General features: G+C 44.2%; 1 protein-coding gene across 1 annotated transcript in view; it reads right to left on the reverse strand.

Moving 5' to 3' along the window:
• The window catches only part of RAB7A (RAB7A, member RAS oncogene family), a 29,148-nt gene extending 10,887 nt beyond the window's left edge, over positions 1-18,261 (reverse strand). Inside the window, exon 1 of the mRNA XM_081851039.1 lies at positions 18,123-18,261. The gene's annotated coding sequence lies outside the window, so the exon portion shown is untranslated. The remainder of the gene's footprint in view (positions 1-18,122) is intronic.
• Between the last annotated feature and the right edge of the window lie 5,860 nt (positions 18,262-24,121).

Raw genomic sequence — 24,121 nt, forward strand, 5'->3', positions numbered from 1 at the left:
CACATTGAAAGAGCTAATGAATTTGGTTACAAGGTGTCTCATGTCTCCTGTTCGCTATTCACAGCAACAGCATTGCATTTGAGCCAACTAGCTTAAGAGGAGCTACACAAGAACAACTGGTATGTGGAAGCTTCCACATAACTGAATTGCTGTACAGTGGTACCTCGGTTTACAGACGCTGCAGGTTACAGACTCCACTAACCCAGAAGTAGTACCTCGGGTTAAGAACTTTGCTACAGGATGAGAACAGAAATCGTGCAGAAGTGGGAGGCCCCATTAGCTAAAGTGGTACCTCAGGTTAAGATCAGTTTCAGGTTAAGAACGGACCTCCAGAACAAATTAAGTTCTTAACCAAAGGTAAAGGTAAAGGGACCCCTGACCATTAGGTCCAGTCGTAACTGACTCTGGGGTTGCGGCGCTCATCTCACTTTATTGGCCGAGGGAGCTGGTGTACAGCTTCCGGGTCATGTGGCCAACGTGACTAAGCCGCTTCTGGCAAACCAGAGCAGCGCGCGGCAACACCGTTTACCTTCCCACTGGAGCAGTACCTATTTATCTACTTGCACTTTGACGTGCATTTGAACTGCTAGGTTGGCAGGAGCAGGGACCGAGCAACAGGAGCTCACCCCGTCACGGGGATTCGAACCGCCGACCTTCTGATCGGCAAGTCCTAGGCTCTGTGGTTTAACCCACAGCACCACCCACATACCATTGTACAAAAAAATGGGTGAGTTGAATACAGTGGTACCTCTGGTTACAAACTTAATTCCTTCCGGAGGTCTGTTCTTAAGCTGAAACTGTTCTTATCCTGAGGCGCGTATTTGCTAATGGGGCCTCCCCCTGCACACATGCCTCTAGCGCACGATTTCTGTTCACATCCTCGGGCAAAGTTTGCAACCAGGAGCAGCTACTTCTGGGTTAGCAAGAGTTCGTAACCTGAAGCGTTCGTAACCAGAACCTAATTCCTCTAACTGCACAATTTCTAAGGAAACACTAGGGGCTGCAGATCAGTTTTGCTATTAATGCTTGTCAAAGAAGCCTTGTCCCTTCCCACTGAACGAGTTTGTCAGACACAAGGCAACTTGAGGCACTATAATTCTGTTGCAAAAGCATGAACTGTAACAGCCTCAAACATTTTGGTACTGAAAGTCTATTTAAGAAATGGGCATGTGATATAGGCATCTTTGATGAAGCAGCTCAAAAATATTAAGACTGATACTAAGATAATCAGAATATCCTGCCTTAAGTCAACTTGTTATTAACCTGAAAATTTGCTTAATAAGTGTTCCTTTAGACACCTTGTCAGATATTGCCCCAGTATTCTCTCTTGCAGCAAAATAAATACGAGACAGTTAACAGGATTTTGCTTCTTACTGAATTCCAACAGCTAGCATTGCTCACACATAGCAAGGATGAATACTATCATTGAAAAGTAGTTTTTCTGAGTCACTTGTGAGAAATACTTAATAAGTCCATGTGACAGCCACAATTAGGAGAGTCAATTGTTTAAGAGTGGCTGCCTCATGCTATTCGATATACAGCCTTGGCCAGTTCAAGCACTTCTACCACCAAGGCATGACTAAGGACTCCTGAAGACTCAGAAGGATCACATGCTTTGTAAACATCCACAGAGCCAGAGCTTCCTAGTGACGAGCCAACGATGCATCTCAGTTTCAGGCTTTATATAAATCCTCTGTGCCCTGCTGCAAATTCAACCTTTGGTGATCAGCTGGACTAGTTTAAGTACATCATGAGTAAAGTCAAATAAAGCATTTCGTTTTGGGCCAATATAGTCCAATTACTCCAGAGGCCCGAACAATTTGGAGTTTGCCTCAATGAAGGCCAAGGTGGTAACAACTACCCAAACCAGTGTTTTCCAACCTTTTGCTGACCATGGCCCCTTTCAGACCTTGTTTCCTTCCTGTGCCCCCCCGCCACGGTCCTACTGGTAGAAAGGTAGCTATTTAAATGTTTTGTTTATAAATAGAGTATGTTTTATTTATATCTTTTATAATTCATACCAAATACAATTACATTAAATGGTAGGAACACAATAAAATATTGTTAAAGCAGAAAAAACAAAGAATCATAGAGTTGGAAGGGATCCAAAGTGTCATATTTCTAGTGCAACCCCCGGCAAAGTAGGAAACTCAGCTAAAGCATACATGACAGATGGCCATCCAACCTCTGCTTAGAAACCTCCAAGGAAGGCGAGTCCAGAACCTCCCAAGGGAGATCCATCTTTCATGTACAGTGGTACCTCGCAAGACAGTGGTACCTCTTACGACAAAAAACGCGCAAGACGAAAGGGTTTTTCGTTTTTTGAGTTGCTTCGCAAGACGATTTTCCCTATGGGCTTGCTTCGCAAGACGAAAACGTCTTGCGAGTTTGTTTCCTTTTTCTTACAACCGTTAATACCCAGGGAATCCGTGCTCTGCAAGACGAAAAAATCGCCTCGTCTTTCGAGGCACCACTGTATTATAAAAAGTAAACAACACTTATTTGACTCCAGTTATTATACAAAGACGGGGGAACCTACAGATTACAGTCCAAAACCATACCCTCCAACATTTCTCCGATGAAAATAGAGATGTTGTATTCCATAATAATAATTTTACTATTTATACCCCACCTATCAGACTGGGTTGCCCCAGTCACTCTGGGCAGCTTTCAACATATATAAAAAACATAAAAAAACATTAAACATTAAATAAACTTCCCTACACAGGGCTGCCTTCAGATGGCTCAGGGGTCAGATACCCTTCAAAGTTTTCCGGTGAAAATAGGGACGTCCTAAGGAAAAGCAGGGCATTCTGGAATCAAATCAGAAACTGAGACAATTTCTGTAAATCCGGGACTGTCCCAAGTGGTCCTCACTGACCTGGTGCAAAAAGATCTTGTCATCCAGAGGAGCCCTGGCTGCCTAGATAAAACACTATAGCCCCCCACACCTTCGCCTGGGAGTAAGGCCCGCTGAGGCCAGTGTGGCTTTCTTCTGAGTAGAAACGTAGTAATTTACTAGATGCAAGTCAGCAGCACCAGACCTTATTGGCTAGGCTCCAGGGGGGTGGATCCCTGATCTGCTAGGTGCTGGGGTGGATTGCACCCCAGCAACTTGCAGAGTCTGTCCCAGGGTGCCACTGGCACTGGCAACTGGTACAATCAGTGGTCAAAACGGGAACCTCAGTGATCACCCTCTCTGGCTGGAAACAAACCAGGACTGCTCCAAGAAAATGCACGTGGCAAAAAGAAGAGCTAGGCCACCCCCTTACCTGCTTGTTATTGGCCAAGCAGATAGCCAGCCAATCTTTTTTTTAGAAAAAGATTTTTTTCTTTTCTTCTCACTTGACTCTGTGGCCCCCAAGCCTCATGCTGTGCTCCCCCCCCCCCCATTTATGTAATTTTCACCCGGGGGGGGGGGCTGGAATATCCTGGGGCCCCCAGCTGGGAAACACTGACCTAAACCATACAGTCAGCATCTGTCATAATGGAGATTGTAAGGAAAACTAAGAGCTATGCATTTTGAGGATTTAAGATGCCTTCTGCACCAATTAGTACCCCTGGTATTCCATCAGCTCTAATTTATTAAGACGTTGGACTTCCTTCAATTGTGGCCCAAGTCCATAATTAACTGTTTTTAAAAACTTCAGATACAATAAGATTCTTATTATCTTATGATTCCTCAAGTTATAGAATTGGCTCTCCAGGAAACGCTTGAGATAAAATGAACACTCTCAACATCAGGGGCAGGAAACCTTTCCGGCCCAAGGGCTGTATGCAAAAGTAGGCATGCAAATGCATGTAACTCTTACCTTTGTACAATAGATTTATATTCCAGCTGCACAAATGGCAGAGGTTTTTACAGACAAAGCTACCTCCCTCCAGAATGAGAGGCATTTGCACTATTCAAGGAAACATTCCAGGGCAGGCAAAAACAGTGAGGCCTGGACAGAGTCCTGAGGGACAATTAGAAAGGTCTGGAGGGCTGCATTTAGCCCCTGACCCCCAAGGTTCCCTATCCCTGCTCTATATACTCTTTGATTACCCAAATCACAGGTGCTAAAATTATTGCTCTTAAAATTGTCTTTGTTCAAAAAGACTGAGTTTTATGTTCAAAAGCTTCCAGCTGAACTTGACTATGTAAAGATAACCACTGTAGAGCTCCTATTTGGTTTAATCTTGTTTTCCCAAGCTCAAGCAAGCCTTTATGGCTATTCTCAGAGTATGTCATTGATGGCTATGATTGATGGCCAGTACTGCTGGACTCATTTGACTCAGGATGCAATGTCGAAGATCTATTTTATGCTTCGTACTTTTATCTAGGCACTTGAATTGGGATCCTACTTTATCGGGATTACATTCAGCATCTTTTTTCTGGGATGGTACCTTTTTGCACTGGTTACTGCATGGATATCTATTTATGTATTTATATTTAGTTAGTTAGTTATTAAGTAAGTACTGAACTTATATGCCGCCCTATACCTGGAGGTCTCAGGGCGATTCACAGAATAAAATCAAAACATAAAACCACAAAATACACAATCAAAATAAAAACAACCCAATAATCCCCCCTCGAAAAGTCACATTTTAAAAGGGCATAGGATGTCAATCAGATCAGCCAAAGGCCTGGTTAAAAAGGAACGTTTTTACCTGGCGCCTAAAGGTGTATAATGAAGGCGCCAGGTGAACTTCCCTGGGGAGAGCATTCCACAGATGGGGAGCCACTGCAGAGAAGGCCCATTTTTGTGTTGCCACCCTTTGGACCTCTCGAGGAGGTGGCACATGAAGAACAGCCTCAGAAGATGATCTCAGGTTTTGGGTAGGTTCATATGGGAACAAGTGGTCCTTGAAGTATTGGGGTCCCGAGCCATTTAAGGCTTTATATGTCAAAACCAGCACTTTTAATTCGGCCTGGAAACTAATTGGTAGCCACTGCAGTCGGACCAGGATTGGTGTAATATGCTCAAATGATCTTGCTCCGGTGAGCAACCTGGCCGCTGAATTCTGCACTAGCAGAAGTTTCCGAACCGTCTTCAGAGGCAGACCTATGTATAACACATTTCAGTAATCTAACCTTGAGGTTACCACAGCATAGACAAAAGTAGTTAAGTTATCCCTGTCCAGATAGCGGCGTAGCTGAGCCACCAGTCGAAGCTGATGGCAGACACTCCAGGCAACTGAGGCCACCTAAGCCTCAAGCAACAGCTAAGGATCCAGTAGCACCCCCAAGTTATGAACCTGCTCCTTCAGAGGAAGTGTAACCCCATCAACAGCAGGTGATCTCCCACCTATCTGGTCTAGGGTACCAACCACTAATAGTGCTCAGTCTTATGTGGATTGAGTTTCAGTTTGTTGGCTCTCATGGAGTCCATTACTGAGGCAAGACACTGGTCCAGCACTTCCACTGCCTCACCTGCACATGTAAAGGAGAAATAGAGCTGAGTGTTAGCAGCATACTGCTGACAACATACTCCAAACCTCCAGATAACCCCACCCAGTGGTTTCATGTAGATGTTAAACAATGCAGGGGATCAATGTCCCCCACCTTCAAATCAACCTCTTGCTGCCCAGTCAAGAAAACAAGGTCCAGAGTGTCACCTGCCATGTGCTTTGTGCCGGGGAAATCTTGGGACAGCCCCATGGTTGTCATGGCAGCCATGAAGTCGTGAGCTGCCCCAGAGCCAGCTGCCTTGGCATGAATGTTGAAGTCTCACAGAACCAGCAGTCTAGGAGTACCCAACACCTTCTCCGAGACCAGTTCTGTCCGCTCAAGCAGGGAGATTGCTGGGCAGCGAGGCAGACAGCAAACCAGCAGAATCCGTAATCTGTCCCAATTGTCCAATGCCAGGAACACACACTCTAGATTCCCAACCCAACCCAACCCACCCCCCGGACTGGACAAAGAGCCTGGAGATAGAGAGTCTGTATAAACCACAGGAACTCCCCCCTCCCCGACCCTCGAGTTTAGCCTGATGCTGCACTGAGTGCCCAGGTGGGCACAGCTGGGTGAGACCAACTCCACCCTGCTCACCCACCCAGGTTTCAGTGAAAGATGCCAAATCAGCCTCCTCATCCATAATCAGATAATGGATGAGGGATTTTATTCTGGACCGACCTGGCATTCAACAGCAGCAGTCACAGACCCAAGGGCTGGCTGATATGACAACCACAATTCCCCAGGTTGGAGGAGGGGGCTGGCACACAGCACAGTCACTAACTACCTGTGCCATGTGCACCTTAACTGGTCTGCCCCACCTCCCATGCCATACCTTCCCCTACCCAGAACCACTGTAATTGGGCCTCCCCCTGCTTTCAGAGAAAGAAGGATTATCAGGGTGATACCCAATTTGATTTTATTGCTTTCTTCATCCTTTGTTTTACTGCTTTCTTATCCTCAAGTCTGGCTTTTGTTTATTGTGTTTTATATACCCCTTTTTTTTTTTTTTTTACTAATTTGTATTTTCAAATATAATTTGTTGCATACCTTTGAGCTGGTTTGAATCTCATTTTTTTGCAAAGGCTCTAAGCAATAGAAATTTGACCTGCTCAATGAGTGCAGAATTAGCAGTTAATTTCTGCATTACATTTGTAAAGGAATATCTGGCACCTTTAACACTCTGGTAGTTACCACTGCTTAAGGAATGCCATGAATTCACACAATGTTTGCCACTTCAGCAGTCAACAGGCATTTAGGGGCATGGTGTGTATGACCCTCCCTGAATATTTTTCTTTTGAAATCACATTTTAAAAAACTAGAACCTGTAACCTATCTACTGTGTCTGTAACAGCAGTATTTCACTACATAGAGTATGTTTTCAGATTTATATATACTTCACCAAGAACCTTCCTGTTTTAGAGTTATGCTGGAAAGAGGCTCTTAGGAGTTGGGAAAAGGTTTGCAAGCTACTTCTGATATGCCAGATACTACCTAATTCACACCATGTTCCAAATTCTGTAGTTCCAAAGCATTTTCTACTCATTAGAATTGTGAAGATTTTTTTTGCTGTTTTACAGTTTTCTATCACAACAGCAATTTATTTATCAAACAGCCTGAATAAAACAAAAGCTGAATTAAGTCATTACAGGAGAGGTGTGGAACCTTCAGCCCGTGAGCCTAGTTAGGCCCAGCACATGCCTCAATTTGGCCCGCCGAAGTTTCCCAGAGACCACAGCCACCTGCCACATACCTGAGGTCACAGGCAACATCAAATGTGAGGAAAGGGCGGGTCCATTTGTTCCTTTGCAAGTGTGACTCCCAGTCAGCAGCAATCAGCTGATTGATGCTGAATGGAAACCCTGCTGGGAATTCTCTAGAGCATTTGTGGGGGGCTGAAGGAAGTGATTTGAATCAGCAACTTCCTTTGAACTTGGACAGGTGTCAATCACCTGACAGATGAGTGACCATGCCCACTTACCCAAGGTGGCCTATTTTCTTGGGAGGGATTTTGGAAACTGGCCCATCAGCAGGATCCAATTCCAAACCCCTGCATTATTAGGGTGGTCTCCAACCAGGTAATATTCAGAATACAGCAAGAGAAAGTGACTTTTAGTCCTTCCTAATTTTAAGTACATTAATTTTAATGGATCTACTCAGAGCTTGACTTAGATAGTACCCATAGTACCCAATTTGCATCTGCTAATGTATATATATATAACCTCACATGGACAGATTATTCTGTATTTGGCCGCTAGGTATTTGGCCACAAGCAACTAAACCGCCATTTCACAATCACTACAAGGTAGAATGTAGATTAGGACCCTCTGCAAATTTAAAGACCACAGGGCCAACTATCAGTCACATAGGTAACAAGTCAGCCACTACTAGCCTTGCTACTTTACTGATTTCCTGTACACTTGGCCTGAATATGCCTTTACGCTCCTGACCAGTTGCTGCCTCCTTTAAAGAGGTATTTGGACACCAGGCCTGTCAAGTGCCAATCTGGAGGAATGTAAAGAGTCAGAAGCTTTTGGAAAAGTACAGGTGGCATCCATACCGGTTCAGCAGCTCTACATATATTGCATCTGATGAAAGTGTCAGTTCTCCCATATAAACATGGGACCTACACTGTGCCACAGATAGAACAGGCTCTTTCTGCATTACCCTTAGGAGTCAGAAGCTGTTCTACTGAGTTAATATACTGGTATGTCTCAAAGCCTAGCACACTGTGGCAGGTTTGTGCTTCTATATTGTAGAGCACAACTATGAGGGGAGTGGCCAAAAGAGAGGATACCTTGAACATGCTATGCTACTTTGAAGGATATAAATTCAGTTAAAACTGAACAGTATTTCAGTTTCTGCACATATTAAGCAAGTTCCTCTTGCCAACTTTCTTTCTGGTGGCATGTCTTCCCTCCTCCTGTTCACTCCCTCTGGTGTCCATAGGAACAGTACTTGGCTCAAGGCTGCACAGTCAGATTACAGCATCATGTGTGGGCTCAGGGTGCTTAATCACTTGCCCCCCCCTTGAGAAAACACTCCATGTCTGCTTCCCCACCCTGTCAGAATGAGTCTTTGACTTTCTATAATGGTTTTAGATGTATTGTGAACTCAGCACAGTTGAATGATTCTTTTGGAAGTGAGCAGAAGTATAAGCAATCAGCATTTCTCCCCTGAGTTTCTAAATGCAGCTAGGATAGGGCCACACATTTGAGTGGCAAGTTGTACTTTTCCTATAAATGCCCCTCCTCAAATTGAGAAGCAGCAAAGACACTAGCAAAAGCTTCTGAACAGCTGAAAGTAGCAGTTCAGCCTCTGAGGAGGTAGGGTGGAACTAGGCTTTGCAGTCTGATGTGCTCACTTGGTTGTTGCCAGACCCTAGATATATTAGAATGGTTATTTCACATGGTTTTTCAAAGTAAGCTCAAGGGCATGCAACACATAATCTCACTGCTAACACATGAATGATTCAATGGATTCATCTGCCTTAAAATCCCTAACTCTTCACCACCTAAATCGACAGTCAACTTTGGCACATCAGCCCTGCCTCCCACAGATTCTGGAAACACTAACAGTTGATACTTAAACAGGACTGCCAGTGCTTGCTAGCTTCTAGTCCTTTAGTTCCAAGCTTGAGGCACATGAAAGCAACAGAAAAAGATTCAAGAAGGGCTCAAGGTAGGAGGGTCTCCATTGCATTATACCAAGGGTATACTTACGTTACAAGAGTCTGAAAAAAATTAAGCTAGATACAGAAAACCAGATAAATCTATTGAGTTAACAACAAGAAGAACTAAAATGAGTAATTTGTTAAGCAGCAAGTACAGGTAAAGAAGCTACCCTGCCACACAACCTGTCCACAAGATACAGTAGAGGGAACAACTCACCTGATTAATGCAACTGTTTCCTTACCTAGCCACAAGGAATTACTATCCTCATGATAGTTTATCAAATATAAACCAGGCTTCCATTTTACCGAGCCTTCACTTTTAATCTGGGCACAATGGGCAGTTTCAAACTGCCAGATCACACAGGCAAATGTATTAGACGCTTAAAGACAACCTGTGTACAAGCTGAATTAGTGAAGTACTGTGATTAAGTAACAGATAAGCCCCTCCCCTCTTTGAGAAGACACCCTATGCAATTTTTATTTGAGAAGTCAGCAATGCTAGATCTTGTATGATACAGGAATACTTTTAGTACTCAGGAGAACAATGCAAATCTTTCTATCAAGCATTTATGGTCTCAACTCTGAATGAGCCTTTATGGCAATTAAAGTGCCACCTCCTTTAAATTTCACAACACTCAGTAATTTACAGGTTCGTATTTCACAACAGCATCTAAAAAATTTAGTTAAGAATAACCTGCTTACTTAAACAGGCAATACTTTTTGCCAGCCCCAAGGTTTATTGAGTGCTCCATGTTCTGGACAAAGTTGTGCTTCCACTAAAAGATCAGGTGGGCAGCTTGGAGACCTCCTGGCTCTATTACCACCACTGGAGGCACAAGTGCCACCCCCCAAGTGCAGGGTGCCTTCCAGTATTAGAAATTAGCCAGGCACCAGCTGCATTTTGTGACTGACGTGGGTCCAACTGCAACCATGTGGAGATTTCTCGTGCCAGGTTGGTGACTCAGAAAAACAAAATGTCACTTAAATTGAAATATTTTCCTTGAAGCTTGAATTTGTTTTATTCTGGATTGTTTTAATATGTTGCAAACCACTTTCAGGTTTGTTCTGTAAAATATGAAGCAGTATAGAAATGAAATGAACAACAATAATAAATCCGGGGGGGGGGGGACAGTGCCAAGACATTCCTATGTGTTGACCACACTGGGTTTAAAGTGCTATTGGGCAATTATATTATATATCCGAGTTTCTAACACTGGTCCCTTCTGCTGCCTTTTGCAAATAACCCTACAGCAATCCTATCTAGATAGACAAGAGTTTAGCTTCAGTGGTCTAGACTACATTACTGCAATACATTATATGTATTATTGTCTTTGAAGCTGCCGTTATAGTGCAGAACTCGGCAGCCAGATTATTAATGGGAACTAGGGGGTCTGAACATATCTCACCAGTTCTGGTGAAGTTGAGTTGGCTAACAATATGCCACTGAGCTCAATCCAAAGTAATGGCTTTTACCTATAAAACCTTATACAACTTGGAACCACAAAACCTAATGGATGGCTCTGCCATATGAATATATATGGAGCCCAAGATAGTCATCCAAGGCCCTTCTCAACATTTGCAAGTCCTCCCTAGTGAAGTCCAGAGGCTAGCTATGAGATAGCAGGCCTTTCAGCTGGCAGTCCCTGCCCACCCTCTCTGTAATGCTCTCACAGGTCAAGGCGCCTAGAATCAACTCTTTCTGGCAACAGGAAAGATGTTTTGGTTTTAGCACTGCTGCTGTTTTAGAGGGCATTCTGTTGGTTTTGTGACAATTGTTCTTTGGTGAATAGAAAGGATATTTCCTCAAGTATGATTGTTGGATAGACACTTCTCAACGTGCTTTTGTATGGATTTTTATTCTGCAAGCTGCTTTGTGACTGTTTTGGTGCAAAGCAACTCATCAATATAACAAACAATATTAGCTAATCAGGCTGGTAGGCTTGACCAGACTTTCTACTTTTGACAGTTTACATTAACAGCACTACTGAGAAAACCTGCCATGTAGTTAGGCTCTCTTCTATGTAAGAAATGGCTTTATAGAACAGCAACAATGACATCACCAAGGGCAGACCAGTGCTGGGCAGAGAGCTTCAAGCACAGCTGCTGCATGTAAGCTGCAGCTTTGGTTTAAAAAAACAAAAAGGAAAGCTCATCAGCAGATATGCTGGCAATATGTGCCAGAACGATAGCAACTGATAACAGAATGCTCCATGAAATGCCTGCATGTTATACAGCAACTCCTAGTCTATTCATTTACCTACCAATCATTCAGCTGTGATACATAACCAAGCCATGTTTATACAACCTACCTTGTTCTTACGAGCCTGTCCTGACCTAAGTCAGAGCAACAGTCCTTGAACCAGCCCTCTGCTGGCTGAATTCCAAGTCCCTGAATGGACTGAGAAGCGTTAGGGTGCAAGTGCAAATTAATGACTATCCCACTACACACAAAATGTTGTACTCCAGTACATCCAATGGTGTTAAAAGGGTACTTCAAACTTTGCATTTGGGGCGTTTGTATAGTGCAGAGTGGTTTCTTGAAAACCTATTTCTCAAGCTTAACACTAGATGTTTAATTCTACACTAGTCAGGGTCAACCCAGAATTGAGCTATGTTGAAGCTATGCAGGCTCTCTTTAACTGCATCACTGACCCTCATCATATATTGAGTGCCATGGGAATCATATTTGATGCAAAGCAGTGTTAGAAACTCAGATATATAAGCTAATCACCAAACGGCACCCTAAACTTAGGTTATGGCCACCACAATGGAATGTCTAGTTGCCTTTTTTTACAATGGGATTTATTATTATTAATTTCATTTATATATTTCTTTATATTTTAAAGAATTTTTTTTTCAAAGAGTTATACAACACATTAAAACAAAACAATCCAGAATAAAACAAATTCAAGCTTCAAGGAAAATATTTCAGATCCTTCTCTAAATGACATTCTGCTCTTCCCATATTTATTTACCTACTTAATTTATATACTTCTGCCCCATAGCAGAAGTACTCTAGGAAGCCTCTGTGGTGTAGTGGTTAGAGTGTCAGAATACGACCTGGAAGATCAGGGTTTAAATCCTTTCAGTCATAAAGCTCATTGGGTGACCTTGGGCCAATCACAGCCTCTTAACCTACCCCACAGAGTCGTTGTAGGGATTAACTGAGGAGGGGGCAAACCATGAACTCCTTGGAGAAAAAGGTGAGATATAAATGCAATAAATACTGTAAGCTCTTTTGCTTACCTGCTTAAGAAAGCTGGAGAGGCTAGCCAGATGGAGATGTCAGTCATCAAATCAGAGATCTCCATGTGGTTGCAATTGGACCTACACCAGCAGCAAAACACGCCTGGCTAATTTCTAGCACTGAAAGCAATGTATATGGACCAATTCACAGTGCCTCCTGCCTGCACACAGTTCTATAGTACAGTGGTACCTCTGGATGTGAACGGGATCCGTTCCAGAGCCCCGTTCACATCCAGAAGCGAACTCAACCCGCGTCTGTGGATTACGTTTCAACGCTTCTGCGCATGATGGCATTTGACCACATGCGTGAACGGCGAAACCCAGAAGTAATGCACTCTGTTACTTCTGGGTCGCCGCAACGCGCAACCCGAAAATACTTATCCCGAAGCTACTTCAACCCGAGGTATGACTGTATTAGGTTAGCTCTCTGGGCAGGATTCATCTGAGTTGTTGTATATGTGGCCTACTCGTGCAACTTATCCCCCCTCCTCCTACTGAATATGCTCAGGGGTGGGGGACCCCTAAAACAAGATTAAGGGGCCTGCAGGGGAAGAAAGGGAAATGTTTCCTTGCACAAGCGAATTCCACTTAGCACTACATTAAATTCCAGCCTGTAGTTTAATTTTGTTATTTTTCACACCCTTGCATGAAATGGCAGATTGGAAGAAACATATTTACCAGCACTGGGGAGGGCAGAGAAAAACGTTGTTAAGGAAAGCACAGAAGGAAGAGTTTTGGACAGCTGAATAGTGGCACAGAAGATAGAGGGAGATATTATCTAATGGGGATGAGTATAATTGTCAGCTAGTGTTAGGGTGAATGCTTCCAGCAGTTCACCTGAAATGCAGCTACTGTAATGAGATCACCCATCAGACATGGATGAGACCCCTGCAGAGTTTGCTCATACTTTCTTCCTGCACCTTATAATTAGTCAAGGCTAAAAGTATAAGACTTGCAAGTCAGCATGAGTGAGTGGATAGATAACCCCGAGAGATGGTGTTGCTGCAACAGAAATGATCTTGCCAATGATATTACAGAGAGTACCTCCAGCTATTTCACAGAGGACTCGAAGAAGGCTTTGTGCATTCATCTCAGTATCACAAACCAACTCTGAGTTGGCTAATCCCAAGTGGGGGGTGGGGAGGGAGAAATCTACCTTAATGTTTTATCTTCTGAAGCTATCAAGAGTGTGCTACATGGCTAGGATCTGGATTTAAGAACATTACCCTCATGCATCTCACAGAAAATCAAGTAAACATTTAACTTATCTGCAAAACTGGTTGAGGGTGTGCTTCCCAAAGAAGGTAAGGCAGGGCAACAACTGGTGCATTATCTGTCTTCAGGCAACTGCAAGAAAACTGTCACCCCAAAATTAAGGAGACTATGGTTACTCAATGTGGTGCCCTTCTAATGCTCCTGGACTACAGTCCAACTCTAATCAATCCCACAGAGTTTTCAAAATTAGCCAGGCACATTTTGCTTCTGGCTTTCGACCACTTGCAACCAAGTGAAGATGACAGGGTGCCAGGATGGTGCCTGACATCTCCACCATTTGGGGATCATTGGATCTGGACTGTTTTCACATGCTAATACTCCATCCTGTAGAATTCTATCAGTTATATTTTATCTGCATGATCAGAATGAATTTCTGGAACCACATTGTTTTTTCTGTGAAGACTGAGCAAGAGCAGTCTGCCTTAGGAAAAGCGGTCGGAATAGGCCAATATATATGTGGAGTGTCCCTGAATCAAGCGACTTTGCACTTCTCAAAGCTCTTAACCTAGCTCAAGGTAGTCATCTGAACTAGTCAGATGTTTAACTGAGAATCAATCACAGGCAGTCCATCATTTGAAAAATAAGACTTTAGAGCTGTCTTGCCTCAAAATAGCAACTAGACATTCCGTTTTGGCAACTGCAACCTTGGTTTAAGGAACCATTTGGCACTTAGCTTATATCTGAGTTTCAAACACTGCCAGCTAGCATGGCCAACATTCAAGAATGATGGGACTTTTAGTCCAGGAATATCTGGAGTGCACATTGGATATCCCCTTCAATTTTTATCTACTTGGGCTATATACCAATTGCAAAAATACTTGGATGGATGCATCTTGGAGAACAATTATGTATGTGGTTGTAGCTGCCTACAATCTAAATGATTACTGCAATGCAGTGTACAAGGGGCATCCTTTTAAAAAATGGCCAGGAAACTGCAGCTAGCTCAAGACAGAAACACAAGATCATAAACTAGGGCTGGACACTCTGGTGATATTATGCCAGCACTTTACCAGCTATGTTGGCTTCCAATCTCTTTCCATACCCAATTTCAATGGCTGGTTTTAAGCTTTAATTCCCTTAATAGCTTGTGGCCAGGTTAACTGAAAGGTTGGCTTCTTCCATATATACCTACCTGAACCTTACATTCCTCTTTGCACTCCCACCAAGTAAGGCCAGTTGGATGGCTACTAATACGGCCTTCGTGGTGTGGGCACCAAAACTATGAATGAGGTTCACTAAAGAAGCTTGCCTGGCACTGCTTCTAATTGTTTCTTCAGTGCCAAGTGAATACATTTTTATCCATGCATTTTAAACTAACTTATTTTAATAAAATAAAAAGGCAGGCTCTAACCATTTACTGTTTTGTCTGTTTGCTAGAAGCAAAGTTACACTGTATTTTTATTTTAACTGTCGCGTGCTTTTAATATTGCATCTTGTTTAGTTGGGGGTTGGCAGATTGCTCTATAAACTGACTACAGAATATCTGTTGATGGGTGTCCACAAAGCTAATAATGATGATGCCAGCTTTCAACAGCAAGGTAGAAACTAGTCCTCTGTATAAAAGTAAAATTAACATTTTTTGTCCTGGCCACTTTTGCTCTAGTTGCACTCACTGCTGGCATGCTGCCCAGAAGGATATCCAGAAAAGAACACAACCCTCAGGTTCAAACAGATTCACCAACTATAACTACCATTTTTTGCCCTATTCAGTGTACTGTACTGCTCCCTCCAGACAAAGGCAGTCTGCCACCTACATAGACATTCATTTTAACAGGGAGCTTCCAACTATGGAAGGAAATCCAGTACCATTTTAGTTGATTTAACATCAAGTGGCTTGCATTAAAAATGTTTGCTATAACACCACACTTCCAGGATATCCCTTGCCATGTATAATTTTGAATACAGGTTGAATTCAGAGCACACATATATAATTTAACTGTTGTCAGCTTTCTTTTTCCTAGGAGGCTGCCTTACACTAGGTCAGACCACTGGTGCACAGAGTTCAGTATCATTTACTCTTACTGGCAGTAGTTCTCTGGTAGCTGGCATAAGTCAACACCTGCTACTCTAGAGCCAGACTGAAGCCGGAACCTTCTGCACACAAAGCATATGGTCTCACACAGTATGAAATCAAATTTGTTGAACTGAAAATGCCTTAAGTCTTGCTTTAATAGCTGCCAGGTAAAGTAAAAAAACTTCAATACCAACTTAAAAGTAAAAAAAAAAAATTAAGCTTTGTACTGCAGCTTGTAGCTCTAAGGTGATCTATTTCCTGTATTCTGAGTTTATCCTTTCTTGCGCCTGTTTTTAAGAACCCTTGGCTGGAACTTTTATAAGTACAGTATTGCGTGCAGGAAAACATATGCAAGAACATCTTTCTATTACTGAGACACTGAATGAAGCAGACATTTCTACAGATTTTGTACTATTTGTATTTTATAAGACTGAAAGTTATTTTTAAAATTCATCTAGAACATAGAGGCTATGTTGATGAAGTCCAGGATGTGACCATTTCCCTCCTAAAAAGTGATTCTGCATAAACATGCCAGGATTTTGAAAGACGAGAGTGACATGTATTTCTTTGCTTCCATTAAAGACATGGCATTTATTTGATACCTAGTCAAATCATAGTTAACTATTCATAAACTAAATCATGTGCTTAATCAGCTGCTGCTGAAGTCACAAGCAAGACAGTATGTTTGTTCTTCCCAACTAAGAGGGCATGGCTTAGAACAGGAAGAGTTTTCTGGACGTTTCACTTTTCAGCCTCTGAACAAAGTAAATATATTCTGAAAATATATGCTGCCTATAAAAGATACGAGATTACACGTGTTACATCTGACGAATAGTCTGCATCCAGGAGTGCTGCATTATTGTTGACCTAAATATTACGCTGGTCCGATTTTCAGCTGGCTTAAAAAAAAGGTTTTCTTTCACTATGGTAGTTAGTATTTGGTAGTCATTAGAGTAAAATCAGTTTTAGGGCCCAATACATTTTTGTTCTTACCATTTGGCTGATGCTTTAGAAACAACATGCTTCTATTGTGCTCATGCTGAAATATTTTTAGTTTAGCAAACTGGTTTAAAAGAATCAGCCTGACAAGATCTACTACAATAGGACTAAGATAAGATAAGATCTTTATTTAAGGATATCAGCACTTCAAACCTTGGAGATCAGAACACCTGCAGTCTTGCTCTGACCAGTGACTTCTAAAGCATTACTCACAGCAACACTCCAGGATAAGAAGATCACATTTTGTTTACCATCCCAACTTATCAATGACCTCATGTTTAGCTAGTAAGATAACATGTAGCTGGCCCAATTTATTTAACATTCAAGGTATTCAGAGCAGATTCTGTAACAGATTCTTCAAATAACTACTCTCTTAGTTCTCTGTGTAAATATCGCCACATCATTCCACACATGCAATTCACCAAAACTAGTATTGTCAAGTCACAATCATTACTAATAGCTGATGTGCAACACTCCACTCAGGATTAAGTCCAGTTGCATTCAATGGGACCGAGTGTCTGGCAGCATGCTGCCCACTAGGAAAAAGCACCGCCCTCCATCACAATCCCCCCCACCCCAAACTCTGCATGCACTTCGAGAGCTCCTTTTTTAAGCACTTCAAAGGAACAAAACAACCTCCTCGGATAATCACAAATATAAAGCTACACAGGAAAGGTGGAGAAGAGAGCAAAGGCTACAAAAGTTCGGCAATAACACGAACAGGGCTAGCACCCCCACCGGGAAGTCACCCAACATGCCTCGCTCCAGCCGGCAGCTACGGGAAGCTTTATTGTTTGGCCGGGAGGGGCGGGGAGAAGGAACTTGGGCTGGGCTTGCAAGCTACTCCTCCGCTCTCACCTTCCAGAGCTTCCCGAGGACTCGGGAGCCGAACGCTCCCGGGCGGCCCGCACCGTGACAGCACCCTGGGGGAGGGCGGCCCCTTTCCCACGTTTCTTTGTTCCGGGGAGGGCGCTGGTGGAAGGGAAGGAGGGAGCCAGACAAGGAAAGAGGAACCAACCCTCCCCCGCGCCCCGGGCTTCTCCTGCCGGGTCTGCCACACAGGCACGGCCGGTGCTCGCGGGGGAGACCCGCTCCTGTGACACACAGGCGGAGGGTAGCGAAGCGGGTAAAATATCCTATCCCCGCGCCGCGAAAAAAACCAACCCGACTTTGCTCCCCGCCTTCCTAGAAGACCAGGGCGGGGCCCAGCCAGCCGCTCCTCGACGCCCCCAACCCCTCAGCAAACGCGGCCCCAGCTAAGAGGCAGGAGGAGCAGCCGCAGCCGCTCCGGCGCCGTTAACGGAACCGCACCCAGCCTCCCCTCCTTCAGCCCCGGCGAGCGAGCGAGCCGAGACCGCCGCACCCGGGGCCTCGCACCCAGCACCGGGCCCAGCGGCCCTAGATCCCGAACAGCCTCCGCCCTCTCTAGGTCTCCCGCTTTCCCACCCTCCGCCCCACAGCATCGCCCCCTCCGCCCTCACCGTATACGAAAAGCTCGGCCGCCGCGCTGACTCGCCCCTCCGCTACCTTCGGCTCCCTCTATTAATGGGGCCAAACACCCTCCCCGCTTTCACTTCCGCCTCTTGCTCGCCCTCTTCCGGTCACGGGACCCGCCCGCCGTGTTGACGCTCTGACGTGATGGGGAGGCGCGCGGGTGGGGCTGGCAGAGGGCGGGGCTTGGTGTCCCAAGGCGGCTCGGGGAGCGTCTGGTGCGACGACGGGCGGGCCGGACTGACCTCGGCGGTGTTGGGCCGGCGCCCCACGTGACTTAGATGCGGTTGAGGGGCTTCTGGGAAATCTGGGGCGCACTGCTCTTTGAGCCTTGGCAGCCTCCCGGTGCCGGGTCGAGTTTACTTTGAAGAAAGCAGGCCGCAACCCAGTTCCCCCATCTTGGCTCAGAGGCTTCTGGCGATTTATACCGTGTCTCTCTCTTTCTCCAAGAGTTTCTGGCGCTGTGGTATTTTGTGCCATTGCACTTGCACTAACTTGTTCTACGCCTCCCCGATTTAAAATGTTGTAAGAATTTTCAGTGTCATCATCTTTTTATCATCTTCATGCTCGGCGAGAGGTTGCTTTCAAACTGGACCTGCCTCAGTGTCTGTCCTCTGCCCCCCCCCCATCAGTTTAAAATCTGTTCTCCCAGTAGTCTGGTTTCATCCTGGTTCAGTTGGAGCCCCCACCCCGTTTGTACTAGTCCCAGCTTGCCCTTAAATGTTCCCTGGTCCCTAAGAAATTAAAAAGCCTCCCTCCAACACTGTCACCCTCGTCTCAGCCACATGTTGGTCCTGCACATGGAACCAGTCGTACCTGTATTTCAGAGAAGGCAACCTTGAAGATCCTGGCTTTTGACATCCTACCCTGCAACTTAAATTCTGATTCCAGGAGCTCACAACATTTATGTATTAATTAAATTTGTATACTGCCCAATACCCATAGATCTCAGAGCAGTTCACAACCTAAGATTGCTAACGGGTCATGGTCCATATTGCAATTTTTTGTAAGTCAGTGACTAAGTCCCACTGAAAGCTAGAGACCCTAGGATTTACTTCTGACTCAGAGTAAATTCTGAGTAAACAAGCATAGGTTTGTGCTGTTAATTCCCCCAAGGTAAAGCCCCCCCCCATGTTGTGAGTTTTTCATTAATGTTTTTTATTGCTTTTCTTTTGTCTTTTTTGTAGCAAATTGGGCTATCTCACAAATAAAAACCTGGAAGAAAATCAGTAATTAAAACCTCTACTGGGGACAGAAACTAACATTTATGCAACTGAAATAGGTTATTCAAGAGGCTATTGCTTACTAATCCCCCTCCTGGCACTCATCAGAAAGCAATAAAATGGACTGAAGCCACAAAAGGAAATATTTAATTCACTGCAAAGTACCTGTGAGGAGGGAGCAAGGAAGTGTGCCAAGGGGCTCCCAGTCTGACCCAGAAGTGGTATTGCAGGGAGAGAGTGCTGAGGATGTAACACTGCTCTGTCCAACAGAAGATTAAGGCAGGGGAAAAGACATATCAGGTGTGGGCCCTCACTATCAAGAAGGGGAAACGAGCTAAAGAACCGACATATAGCAAAGGAAGCCAAAGTGAAAGGAGCAACAGCAGAGCGCATAGATGAAGGAATGAAATTTTATTATGTTATCTCCAAAATTGATTGAGCTATAATAATATGCTGATATTTTGGCTTTATAATAGCCTCCAAGATCTTCAGGATGAGGCATGTTTTCACCACCCCTGTCCCTGAAACTGGGATCCACCATATTTCCAAAGATTCTCGGCCCTAGGGCAGGTGTTGAGATCCTTTGGTCCTTCATCGGCCCCATCAAGCTTTGCCCAATGGCCAGGGATTATGGGAGAACATCTGCACCAGGGGAAGGGTAGGGAACTTTTTTTTCTATTCCAAAGGCCACATTTCATTGTGAGCAACCTCATCCCAGTCAGGCAAGAGCATTTGTGAAGTGTGGCTGATGAAGAGTTTAGCCTTGAGAATGCAGAACAAAAAGAATGTCTGAAGAGACCCTAGATTCCCAGTGCATTTCAAAATCATACTAACATATCTCTTCGTATGCTAGGCAGCAAAAACAATGCAGGAGGCAGCACCCCAGACATAACAGCTAACAGTAGTAGTGTAATCCTAACCATTTCCTTAGAAGTCTCACTGAGTTCAATGCACTCTATGTGTCGTTAAAAGCCTCTCCATTTTCTTCTAACATTTTTTTTCTCTATGCAGAGGGAAAATTTCACTCATCCTGCAAACACTGATTTGCACACCTGTGACAAATGAAACAACTGTGTTTTGATTGGCTGAGGTAGAAAGCATCTCATGCTGACAAATGAGAAGTCTTGCCATAAAGAGGTGTGCATGACAATTCTGCTGTACACCAATTATTTAGTTTTGTTATCTCTGAATGAAATTGGACTTAGAAGGATGCTGGTTAAATTTGGACAGCTGTGTAAAAAAGAGCATCTAAAAACTACAATAAAACCAAGGTCACTGTATTTGGCAAGAGGACTACCAAGTCCAAGTAGACTCTAGAGCAGCCTTTCTCAACTTGTGGATCCCTAGATGTTGTTGAACTACAACTCCCATCACCCCTAGCTAAGAAGGCCAGAGCTCAGGGATGATGGGAGTTGTAGTCCAACAACATCTGGGGACTCACAGGTTGAGAACTGCTGCTCTAGAGGGTCACACCCTTGAGCAAGTACCCAGATTTAAATATCTAGGATTACCATACTTATCGATGGGAAGTCACCATGGAAACCCCATCTGGAAGCAATTAAGCTAATATCTGGCCGTTCTACAGGGCACCTGTATAGGTTCTTCCATTCAAAGGGCAGGCAGTTCATCAACCCAGCTGTTAAGATCTTTGTCTCTAAAATCATTGCCAAAACAGTCTACAGATATGACATATGAGGAATTGGTGTTAAATCTGAAATAGACACCCCCAAGAATAAATTTATGAGGCAGATTTTAGGGCTTTCTTGTGGTACACCGGCAGCCCACCTTAGAGCTGAGTTGGGCCTCCTCTTGCTAGCAGCCAGAATTGATCTAGCCTATCTGAGATACTGACACAGACTAAATGCCTTCAAGGATCATACTCTTATTAAACTCTGCTGGTTAGAGCAACTAAGGACACGGGGCTGGGCACAAAAGTGCCAAGATTAGCTTAGGGTTTATAATCTTCAAATGGAGAACTACTTAGCCCTTAGCCCACGTGACCTTAGAAATTGGACTTTTTGGTCAGGGTGCCATCCAAGACAGCATGCATCCATTGCCACCAGTTACTCTACTTGGTAACCCCAAATTAAGACCAATCACTCAAGGCCCTGTTACCTTGAGACTCTAACCTTCCCACAACTACGCAGGGCCTTTGCAGAACTAAGATTTCAACAGATGCCCTCAGCATATTTAGAGTGGAGATATCGGGGGATTTCTCATGTGGATCGCAAATGTATATATGGATGCAATCAGGTAGAGGACACTCCACACTATTTACTGATTTGCCCCCTGTATACAACACCCAGAGGAAAATTTATATCACCATTTCCTAATTGGCTTTTAGGTCAATCCGCACAGGAAGCGACAGTTCAATTCCTAGCAGATAATCATCTATATATTATACACCAGGTAGCCAAATTTGCGCTGGCAACCAAGAAGCTCCGTTCCAGCTATGTGAATGCACTCCAATCTTCAGTTTTAATGTTGTAAATTTCTTTTTATCTTGTACAGTGGTGCCCCGCAAGACGAATGCCTCACAAGACGGAAAACCCGCTAGACGAAAGGGTTTTCCGTTTTGGAGGTGCTTCGCAAAACGAATTTCCTATGGGCTTGCTTCACAAGATGAAAATGTCTTGCGAGTTCCTGCGGGTTCCCCCCCCCCCTTTCCCCCTTTTTCTAAGCCGCTAAGCCGCTTATCAGCTGAACCGCTAAGCCGTTAAACCGCTTATCAGCTGATCCGCTAAGCCGCTTAACAGCTGATCCGCTAAGCCCCTAATAGCGCTAATCCACTAAACTGCTAATGGGCTTGCTTCACAAGACGAAAAAAACGCAAGACGAAGAGACTCGCGGAACGGATTCTTTTCGTCTTGCGAGGCACCACTGTAAACTGCTACAGGTTACTTTGTATGATTTTAGATTAAAGTGTCCTTTTATTATCTGTCGTCCATTGTAAAAACCTTTGGCTATACAGTAAGATTGATTGATTGACTAGGGCATGAAAGTTTTTGATGCAGCTTTTGTTCTTCAGCTTTGAAGCGAGTTATCAGACAAATGTTGCCCAAACTCTTCTATATACTCATTGGTGGAGATTTCAAAAGTTTGAAAAGCAGGCCTATAAATGGAGAATAAGAGATTTTAGTTGACAACAGCAATCCCTCTAAATACTCCTTATCGATTTAAATCGCAACATGTTATAAAAGTGAAAGGTTGCCTCATATATTACTCCTGGAATCAAGCCACCAACACCCTGGTTCCATTGGATTCGGTGTTGCTTTCTCCAAACAGATGTGCGCGCACAGACTTCCTGGTATGCAGCACAAACCTAAACAGTGGTGGCTGGTACCCATTGACAGTGGTACACCAGAAGACGGGGACACCAACAGTAGCTGGAACCAGAGACAATTGATTCCTCCCTGCTGAGTTCCGCAAGGACTAAGGAGAAGGAAGATGACCCAGTGCCATCTTCTGGGCTGGATGTGAAGAAGGCAAGGCAGGTGGGAGCTGGCGGTGGGCCAACTGAGGATGGTGGGGAAGTGCCCCATTTGCCCTAATGGACCAGCCTTGACGAATCCTAAGCATGTTTACTGAGGAACAAGTCCCAATGAATTCAGTGGGATGTGTTGTGAAGTAAGCAAGGGTCATACTTGTGCTTCGGTTTCAGTTGTTCCAAACACAGAACATTCAAATAGAGCTGTACCTTTTCTCTGCAAAGTGAGCAACCTGAAAACAGGTTAATCATACTTGCTACAGTTCAAAGGAAGGTTGTGTAATCTACAGGAGAAAGATTATACTAGGACTTATCCAAATCCTGCTATTAATGGGACAGCTCAAAAGAGTTTTCAGAACAAACTAGTGATCTGTTTTAGAGTATTCACTTTGCTGCTACACATTTTTGCATCCTACTAATAATATAAGGGACGCGGGTGGCGCTGTGGGTTAAACCACAGAGCCTAGGACTTGCCGATCAGAAGGTAGGCGGTTCAAATCCCTGCGATGGGGTGAGCTCCCGTTGCTCGGTCCCTGCTCCTGCCAACCTAGCAGTTCGAAAGTCTAGTGGTACCTTGGGTTAAGTACTTAATTTGTTCCGGAGGTCCGTTCTTAACCTGAAACTGTTCTTAACCTGAAGCACCACTGTAGTGAATGAGGCCTCCTGCTGCCGCCGTGCCGCCAGAGCACGATTTCTGTTCTCATCCTGAAGCAAAGTTGTTAACCCGAGGTAATATTTCTGGGTTAGCAGAGTCTGTAACCTGAAGCGTATGTAACCCGAGGTACTACTGTACATCAAAGTGCAAGTAGATAAATAGGAACCACTCTGGCGGGAAGCTAAACGGCATTTCCGTGCGCTGCTCTGGTTCGCCAGAAGCGGCTTAGTCATGCTGGCCACATGACCCAAAAGCTGTACGCCGGCTCCCTCAGCCAATAATAAAGCGAGATGAACGCCGCAATCCCAGAGTCAGCCACGACTGGACCTAATGGTCAGAGGTCTCTTTACTAAGAATATATACATAAGTGTGAACTATGCATATTTACTTAAAAGCAGATCTCTGTGAGTTCAAAGGGATTTACTCCAAAGTCAGTGTGCACTTCTAGGTTGTTTTGTTTGTTTGGAGGCTGCCTGTTATACAGATGCTATGCAACTTCAAAGTTATATAGAAATGTTGGTCATCTAGTCCAACCCCCTGAAAAGCAGTAATCTCAAATGCTTAAAAACTAAAGCATCCATGACAGACCCAATCTCTATTTAAAAACCTCCAAGGAGAGTCTAC

The sequence above is a fragment of the Podarcis erhardii genome (assembly GCF_964252035.2).
Source record: "Podarcis erhardii genome assembly, chromosome: 2".
Lineage (NCBI taxonomy): Eukaryota > Metazoa > Chordata > Lepidosauria > Squamata > Lacertidae > Podarcis > Podarcis erhardii.